Raw genomic sequence first — 9,382 nt, 5'->3', positions numbered from 1 at the left:
AGATTTCAAAATGTAGATGTCACATTTCAGTGCAAACTACTCCCACATTTAACACTTTATCAGCATGTCAAGAAGAATCTTTTATCTCCGGTTGGTAGGGGAAAGTGGCTTGCTGAGAAGATTGCCCTCAATAGATTGGCTGTAAAAGATTTTTAGTGTTTCTGGGCATCCTACCGAGGGTCCCCGTTGTCCCTGGAGGAGCACAAGGAGTTGTGAAAAGTAACGCACAACTGGCCACCAGAATAATTCATTCCCTCTACCTTCCCTTTAGCACCTCCCACTCCTCCTCTTTTTATAGCAATCCTTTCTCTCCGAAAATCTCAGGTTACTTGACTGGGAGTTCTCAGACCTCCAGTTTCAGCCCTGCCCTCAGCCTCCAATCCGTAGGAGACATCCAGCCCCAGCAATTGGATTGGGCAGCCTGTCTTGACACACCACTGTGCTGAGTGCTTGAGGACGTGTTTCAACAGATGGTTGGGGTTAGTGTGTGTCATCACATTCGAGTGGGGATTAAGAGAAGGAAGGCTGCCTTGCCGGAGCTGTGTGGTCTTCTCCAAGTGAGAGTTGCAGGCAATACAACTACTTTGCTTTTGGAAGAAAGAGGAGGAATTTATTTTCAGCAGCCACAAGAAAAGCCGTTTTTTTTTTCAGGTAAAGTAAAAGATGTTGAATGCTTGTGTCTCTTTCTCTTTTGCCATAGTTTTGAATGGAATGCTAGCACAGCACACTTGTCAAAGCCAGTTGGTGCTGTCCTATCAATGCTGCTATTGTACGGCTGACAGATAACAGTGCACATAGCTTGATGCTTGGCTGTCTTTACAGAACTAACACTTCTCATGCCTTGCTCTGGAAGGTGTAGCTAAGAAAATGTCTTTTGGAGCCGTGTTTGTGCCCTTTAAGATCCCCTTTAAGATCCCCGCTCTACACTCAAAGCAGTGACTGTAAATTGCTCGTCAGGGATGATCAAGGCCAAGAGAGCATTGATCTGAGCTTTCAAAATCAGAATGCAGTTTCAAACTGTTGCATTTTACTACCCAATTCATAAAGAGTCTTGCAAAGGTCTAGTTACGGAGTTGCTGGCAGAGATGGAAATGCTTTGTTCACCGGTTGGTACAAGGTAGATCGTGTCTGATTTATGAGGGAGCAAAGTGGTTTTTAAATTTTTTTTGGAGATTGACTGTAAAGTTTGGAAACTCTTTAGGAGAAGGGGCTCCCCTCTGAGCAGCGGATAGGTCGACTTTAAAACAAAAATGCAGGGAGCTGAAAGAGAAGCAGAAGAGGAGGAAGGAGGAAAATGCTCTTTAACACAGCCCTCTTGCAGCTGCAAGGGGGAGCAGATGGAGGTAATTCATTTGCAGATCTGTTTGTGAAAGTTTTACAAGTCATGGAAAACTAAGTAGCATATCTGTAATGGATCATTAAAGTCACTAGGTTTATAGGTTTTAAACAGGCTATCTGAAGTGCTAATTAAATGTAAATAGATATTCAGACTTGGTTATAAACAAACAAAACGGGTTTAATTATAAATTAGTCATTGGAAATTAATGGTCATGGAGGGCTTGAGCCGCATAAAGTGAGTTGTCATCCTATGTGCAAGTGACCACTCTCCCAAAAACACCCACCAAGTTTAAATTGTCAGTGATATAACAAGGGGGGTTTATGTCCTATGCATAATTTGTGGTTAAAAAAAAAAGCCTTTCAGGTGGATGCTCTATTTTTGCAGTGATCAAAACATGAAATTTTCACTTTTCAAATGTTTGAGCAAATGAGGGGAGTCCATGAGGATTTGTCACCCAAACCTTGGCCTTCCATACATGTTCATAATATACCTGTGACGTGCAAGAATTCTTGTTCTTACTGGACTTGCACATTTGGTAACGAAACCCAACACCGTCCTTACTCTTTGCAGGTGAGGGAGTGTGAATCATGCTGTATATAAGCTATTCTGAAATAGGAGCTGTTTAGTAGGCTGAATAACAGGATTGAAGGCTAGTGATTTTTAGAATTGAACTGTATAAAGATACCTGAAAAATGATGTTTCAGGTTGCACTATATATATATATTTTTTTGCTTTTCTTTCTTTTCTTTTTTTTTTTTAGCCAGATAGTTGATTTTTTAAAATCCTCTTTTTAAGAAAGTTAATATTTGGGCTGGGCGTGTAGTTCTGTAGTAGAGTGCTTGCCTAACATGCACAAAGTCCTGGGTTCGATTCCAAGTTTTGTAAAAAAAATAATAATAATAAAGTAAATAAATAAATAGATAAATGTAAAAGTTAAGATTAAAACAGTATTTTAGTTTAGGGCCTAGTTATTATTCAGAATGTCCTCTGGTTAGGGTTTGAAGAATCTTCAGTGAGAAAAGATATTTATAACAGTAATTCCAGCTGAGTATTATCTGATTTCCAATATTACATAACCAAAATAGGACTTAGTTCGCAAGCTGAAGTCTTTTGGAATTCCTGTCATTCCATTTTGGCTTTACAATGGAACTGGGGTTTAAAACAATTTTTAAAAAACGGAAAGGCAGACTGATGTGGTATCAGGATCAGAACTATTTGTACAGCAGGAGGCAGGTATGGTGCTAGCTATCCAGGCCACTTTCCACCACTGCAGAGATAATTCTGGAAAAAAGTAAAGTTCCTGCACACAGGCTGGATTCACCCCCTGAGACATGAAGTGATAGCATTCTGACAAAGGCAAGGTGCCATTTAGAACAGCCCTATGTCCCTGGTGCTCTAGACTGATCACACAGCTGACCACACAGGATTGACAGTATGGGAGAACCCTTCCCCCAAAAATCAATCGTACAAAGGAAAGAAACAAGAAAGTGTGGTGAAATAATCGATTCACACCTGAAGAGGTAAAGCTGTGTTTTTGACCCCCTAACAAGGTAATATGAAGTTATCTGGTGAACTGGAGGACTTGCTTAAGATAGTGCCCACAGGGCAATCAGTTTCTAGTCAAAATCTAAATCTACTGTTCCAGATGGTGAACATTCAGAGACTTATTTATGGTGACTTCCACATACTTGGGTTTGACATTTGCTTTCTCCCTGACAGCGCTGGTGCTGGTAACACACATGAAGTTCCCATCAGTATTCTAACAGCTGTAAAAGTGTTTGAACACAGAAGATACCACCCTTCCCAGGCACAGCTGGGGGTAGGGCCATCTCAGTGTGCACTGTTGCTCTAGCCTTCTCTCTAGGTGTGTCCTAAGGTGACAAATCTTAGAGGGGTTCTGAAAAAAAAATAAAAGTTATTATAGAGGGGAGTGTTGATCTCCATTCAGCCAGGTATTGACAGAGCACCTGGTAGATTGAGTGGGGACCTTCATCGGGGAACTGAAAGGGGCTCTTTCCTTCTAAGGAAATCTATATGATGATGTCAGACAGATTGTTGTGGCCATTTCCATCGTCATTGTCAAGACAAGTGGCAAACGGGACACTTTCCATTTCCTCTCCTAATTACATAGCCACATAGGGATGAATAGGGGTTTGGTTCTTCTGTTGTTTTAGATTTAAAACACGTTTATTCATTAAATGCATAAAGCAGGATTTCTGATACTGAGCCACACATAGTATTAAGATTTTCCCAACCATTATGTGGATGAGGCCAACCAATGGGTCAGCTTGGGACATCTGGTTCTTTTTTCAGTATGCAATACTTTTGTGTGCAGAGCATGGAGTAAATTTAAGGGGATTAAGATTTTAAAAAGCTGACTCTAAATAGATTATTATTTTTAATCATCATTATTGACTTTGGGGGAAAGGGCCTGGCTCATGTATAAAATTAAGACTATGGTCATATGGTAAATTCACCTTTTCGTTAGATTAGACCCATGAAAAAAAAGTTGAAAGAAGATATTTTATGGAAAAAGTTCAACCTGAAATATGTTTCCTATTTAAAATATTTTCAATTTGATCTCAATTGGGGAGGAGGGGAATTGGCCTGTTAGCATTTATTTTTCCCCCTAATATTTCCCTCTCCTCCACAGCCAATCTGTCATCGAATTCTGAGTCCTTCTTTAAAATGCCTTCCACATCTGGCCCATAGCTACTGTCCCAGTGCAGTGATGCTCTCACACATGGGTCATTGAAACAGCCTCCTTAACTAGTTCTCTTTATTCTCTCCTCCTCCTCCTCCTCCTCCTCCTTTTCCTCCCCCTTTTTTTTTAAACTGATGATTGAACCAGAGCCTCAGGCACCCTAAATTCACACTCTACCACCGAGCTACAGTCTAATGTGCTGACCTTCTGGTACTTGACCCCAACTTTCCAACCAGATCCCCACCACAACCTGCCTACCTTCCGTCCAGCTGATGTTCCAGTCCGTGTCCTGCCCTTCCTAGTCTCTTGCGGCCCTAACTACTCCTGTTTTCTGGCTGATTGTAAAATGAGTTCATCTTCATATGCACATTCCTTGCACTCCCACCCCTACGTGGAACGTGCTCTCATGTTCATTCTCTTCTATTTATTTCTTCATCTCTCAAAATTTTTGCTTAAGTTCCAACTCTTCCTCAAGCCTCCCCTGACCAGTGATGGTCACCTTCCCTTGGTGCTGCCTATTAGTTAGTTACCTCTGGATGGTGCTTAGCATAATTGCCTTATTTTTCTTTTTATCCTGCACTATAATTTGCTTTTTTATTCCTTGACTCCTAAGATAGGGTGATAGGGAAGGGCCTGATTCACTTTTATGCCCTACAGAAGACAGTAGTAAATGTGTATTGTCTAACTCACTAGGATACTCCAACATTCTGACGAAGTACTTTATTCTATTTATCCCAGTTTGGCAACATTAACTGACTCTTGTACCTTCCTCCCCATTCATGAGAGAAAAGGAACAAATGATGAAACTCCAATAGCGTTTAACTTCAGGGGAAATGTCTCTCAGGTAGAATGTGAAATTATTGCCCAAAATTAAATCGGAGTATTATATGTGAAATCCCTGTCTATTTCATTTCTCTGAAACTAAGGTAGAAGTTACATTTTTTAACTGTTCCTCTAGCATATGAAGTTCTAAATATGACTTTGGAGCAAGATTGTACAGGCCTTGATTTCAAACAGATCTGTGTTCTAATCCAGAGACTATCTCTCACTAGCTGTGTGGTCCTAGACAAGGGAGTTAACCATTCTGAGTTTCAGCTCTTTTCTCTGTAATACAGAGATAGGACTACTTCCCTTGGGAATGTTGTGAAGAAAGCATGTGTCCAATGTTGGATGTCTAGGAAATGGGGGGGTAGAGAAGCTTGGTAGGTACATACATGGATGTAGATCTAGGGAGCAGGAATGTGTTCATCTCAGTTATGTCAATCATTAATTCTATTTATGTTGTGTCTTCCTTTGGCATTTTCTTCTGCCACTGAAGGCAGGGGACTGGAGTAGAGAAAGGGAAATTGAGGGAACTCATTTTGGTAATTAGGAATTTGGAGCAACTGAGTTAATGGATCTGTAGGGACATTGGCAACAGCAGATACATGTTGCACGGAGAATATGATCCTGGGTCCTCCATTAGTGATAATAAATAGCAAGGTTGGCCCAGGGTGCTGTGGGGGAACAAATAACCCAATCAATCAATCTCACCAGGGAGGCGGATTCATCTAGAATCATGTGCTCCTCTTCCTTCTTCCTGGGACATTATTTAGAGAAGAATAATAACTTGACAAACCACTGTGGAGAGTCAGGTCAAGCTTCCAGAAATGATTGCTAATCCAAAATACCATTTAGACAAGACATGGACCTTTGCCATCCTTCACCACAAAGCAAATTTGATAAAAATCTGAAAACAAAAAAGTTTTAGCTCTTGTCTGTTCCCAAACTCTTCATCTACTGTCAAATATTGGGACCTTTTCCCCACAAGGACAGTTGATTGAGAAAGTTTTGGAAAATATGTTCTTGGACGGTGGTCATTCGATTCCAGTTTTCAGAGACTTGGAGTAGATCAGAAGTTATTTTTTTTCAACCCCGATCATCTGATCTGCACCTGCTCTAGGCCAAGGAGAGGAAAGAAAATGGAACTGCCTAGGATGGGGCACAACACAATGTTTCTCGAAATTTCTTTCTCTCCCCAACAAACATTTCCATTGAATTTTCAAAGACCAGTATTAACATTTATGTTGCTTGACCTCATCTTTGGTTATAGCAGCCAAGCTCATCTACTTTGCCTTCAGTAAATATGATCCATGTAATCCTGAGTAGTATTCAACCTTTGCTAATTGAAAATCATAGAACTCTCCACATTTCCTTTAACATCAAGATCTTTTCTTCTACCTTTTTTTTTTCCTTTTACAACACGGGTACAAAATGGATTTCTACATTTCTGAAATGTGAGTCTTAAGACATGTCAGTGTTTAATTGTAGTTGGCATCAAACTTCTATGTTGAATAAATGAACACTATATTTCTGGATGTAAAGTCTTAATTGTCAAAGGTAGAGTCTCTCAAAATGAATTTGCAAGGTTCATGTCATACTAATCAAATTCTAGCACAAGGTTAGGAGTTGGTTGTAGGAGCAGAGTTTGAGGCCTGGCAGGAGACCAGATGGCTCTTGTTAAATGTAAAAAAAAATAAAAATAAAAATAAAAAAAAAATCTAAAGTTCATATGGACAATAAATTCATGAACAAGCCTAGACATTTTTGTAAGAGAAGTGTATCATTGTAAGATGGGGACTTGGCTTATCACATATCTAAGCATGTTTCTGTTCCTAAGATATTGATTCTGTAGATTTTTATCTACCTACATGTAATTTGTATATTTATTTTACTTCTCCTTACTTGTAATCCATTCTGTTGTCATTACCCAAATCTTGATTTGAGCTACAAATTGCCATTGTGAGATACTAGTTTTGTTGCTACAATTAACTGGACTAGTTTTATGATTTTTTTCCCCCATTGAGCTACATCGCAGCACCTTTTACTTTGTTATTGGAGACAGGGTCTCATTAAGTTGCCGAGTCTGGCTTGGAATTTGCTATCCTCCTGCCTCAGTCTCCTGAGTCACTGGGATTATAGGCACAGAGACTTTTAGTTTTGCAGTGCTGGGTACTGAATCCAGGACCTTGTGCATGCCAAGCAACCAGCTCTTTACTATTGAGCTATATCTTCAGCCATGAACTAGTTTTATTGCTTTGTTTCCTGTTTTTTGTTTTTGCTTGTTTTGCCTTCAAATAGTAGAATTTTCTACTGCATAGTTAACAAAGAGGAACTGAAACAAGATAGATTCAAGAACTCAGGAAAATATTCCCATATTCCCTGATGAAACAAATCCCAAAACTATGCAATCTAAGGGTCTTCTTTTTTTTTTTTTTTTTTTTTTTTTTTTTTGCAACAATAGCATCTACCTAATAACTGAAGTGGAACATGAATTATAGAGTTTGTCTCTTGTCCAATTTTGTTGTATAATGTTACAATTCATAGGATACACCTGCTATATTAGTTTAAAATAAAACGGAAGATTGCATTATTAATTAACAATATAAGAGTCATGGTGAAAAAAAGAGGATTAATTGCATATAGAGTGTGCATTTATTGATAATTTACTTTAGAAATGTGCACCTGTGGATGTTATCTTCAACTCCTATCACTAATATGGCTTAGTACCAAAGCTCCTTTCTATAATATAACATGTTCTTTAAATAGACTTCCTGCCCAAGTAAAGCCTCCCTCTTAACCTTCACCTGCCAATAATCAATCTTTCCCTGAATAGAACGTCCTAGTAAACAGATGTACGTTGTGGTGCATCCAGAAATTCTTGAAACCTCAGCTTTTAACTTTCATCTTACAAGAACTGCATCCCAGAAGAGAGGCCCCTACAAATCATGTTCTCCTTTTTTCCTCTTGAGCACTTCATGCTGGTAAGAGAATGGAAGATGCTTTGAAAATAGCAAATGAATCAAAGCATAGGCTATGTAATCTATTTTTTTTATTCAGCACACCTACAGGCTTCACACGTATTACCACATGCTTCTTCATCTATGATATCTGTAATGAGTAAAGGAGATGTGGGGGATGTACTCAGTGCCAAACAGCTGAAGTCTTTACTTTCCAGCAGTGGAGATGATGTCCAAAGGAACCGCCATAGTGTGCCAAATAAAATCAGACTCAAAAGATGCAGGCAACTCTTAGTGAGACCCTGTCTCAAAATAAAACATAAAAGGGGTTGAGGGTGTGGCTCAGTGATTAAGCACAGCTGAGTTCAATCCCTGGTACAAAAAACAAAAACAAAAACAAAACAGTATGAGGCATACAAAGCCCTTTCATAGTTGAGAACTCCTGTATATATATATTTCTATCTTGATGCAGAGGGGAATACAAAATAATATAGGATACCATCCTTGCCCTGAAAGCTTATAAGATAAGTTGCTGTGAGGGGAAGACATGCACACATTTCAATAGTAATGCAAAGAATTTTGTGGTTAAGAATCAGTTATTAGTACTATTTAAATAAAAGAGATGTCAACAGAGCCCCCTATTGGAGGAGCTGGAAACTGGGGTGGACAGGACTTTGTTTAAGTCCACAGGCAGATGAATAAGATCAGTGACCCATATCCATGCTGAACTGGGAGATCTACCACAATTTATTTACCCTCTCTTTTACTCATTTTCCTGCTCTATAAAATGGGGATTTGGTCAACACACAACATCTGACATAGTTAAGTGCATAAATAGCTGCGTTGTTTTTACACAAGGCAGAAAGGAACTGTTTGAGGCTCTAACTGTTTGAGACTTGGCAATGGTTTTGGGGGTTTTTGTGGGTTTTTTTTTTTTTTGTACCAGGAACTAAACCTAGGGTGCATAACCACCGAGCCACATTCCCAACTCTTTTTATTTTCAGACAAGTTCTCACAAAGTTGCTAAGGCTGGTCTGGAAATTGTGATCCTCCTGCCTCATCCTCCTAAATCGCTGGGATTACATAGGTGTGTGCCACCATTCCCTGCTCTGAGTGTCACTTTTTGAAATTTTGTTGTTGTTGTTGTTGTTGGAGGATCTGAATAAACACGATTTCAATATATAATGGAAGAACCACTTAGGCAAAAAGAAATAGGAGGAAAAAATGGGGTGGGGAAGTGTGATGAAGAGAGAAGGAAGAGAAGGAAAAGGGTCTAGGTCTTCTTGATCCCACTCTGTGTTCTTTTCTACCTTAAGCAATCTAGAGGGTCCTGACACATCACGTGGAGAGGTTGTACTTTATTTTGAGATGGCGTCTCCCTGTGTGGTTCAAGCATGTCCCAACTCCAGTGACCCTTTGCATCAGCCTCCTGGGTAACTGAAACTAAAGGCATGCACCACCAAGCCCAGCTGAGAGGTTGGGCTTTATAGATCAACAGATGTATTAGGAAACTTAAGTCATGAGATGTGGGCGGGACAAAATCGAGATAATTGGAGGCTG

General features: G+C 39.6%; 1 protein-coding gene across 1 annotated transcript in view; it reads left to right on the top strand.

Moving 5' to 3' along the window:
• The first annotated feature begins 315 nt into the window (after positions 1 to 315).
• The window catches only part of Sulf1 (sulfatase 1), a 177,586-nt gene continuing 168,519 nt past the window's right edge, over positions 316 to 9,382 (top strand). Inside the window, 1 exon segment of the mRNA XM_058573980.1 lies at positions 316 to 651. The gene's annotated coding sequence lies outside the window, so the exon portion shown is untranslated.

Source organism: Marmota monax, unplaced genomic scaffold (genome assembly GCF_021218885.2).
Source record: "Marmota monax isolate L192 unplaced genomic scaffold, Marmota_monax_Labrador192_F-V1.1 WCK01_AAM20220418_F8-fsc00044, whole genome shotgun sequence".
Classification (NCBI taxonomy): domain Eukaryota; kingdom Metazoa; phylum Chordata; class Mammalia; order Rodentia; family Sciuridae; genus Marmota; species Marmota monax.
The sequence above is the reverse complement of the archived record's forward strand: the minus strand, read 5'-3'. Positions and strand labels throughout refer to the sequence as shown.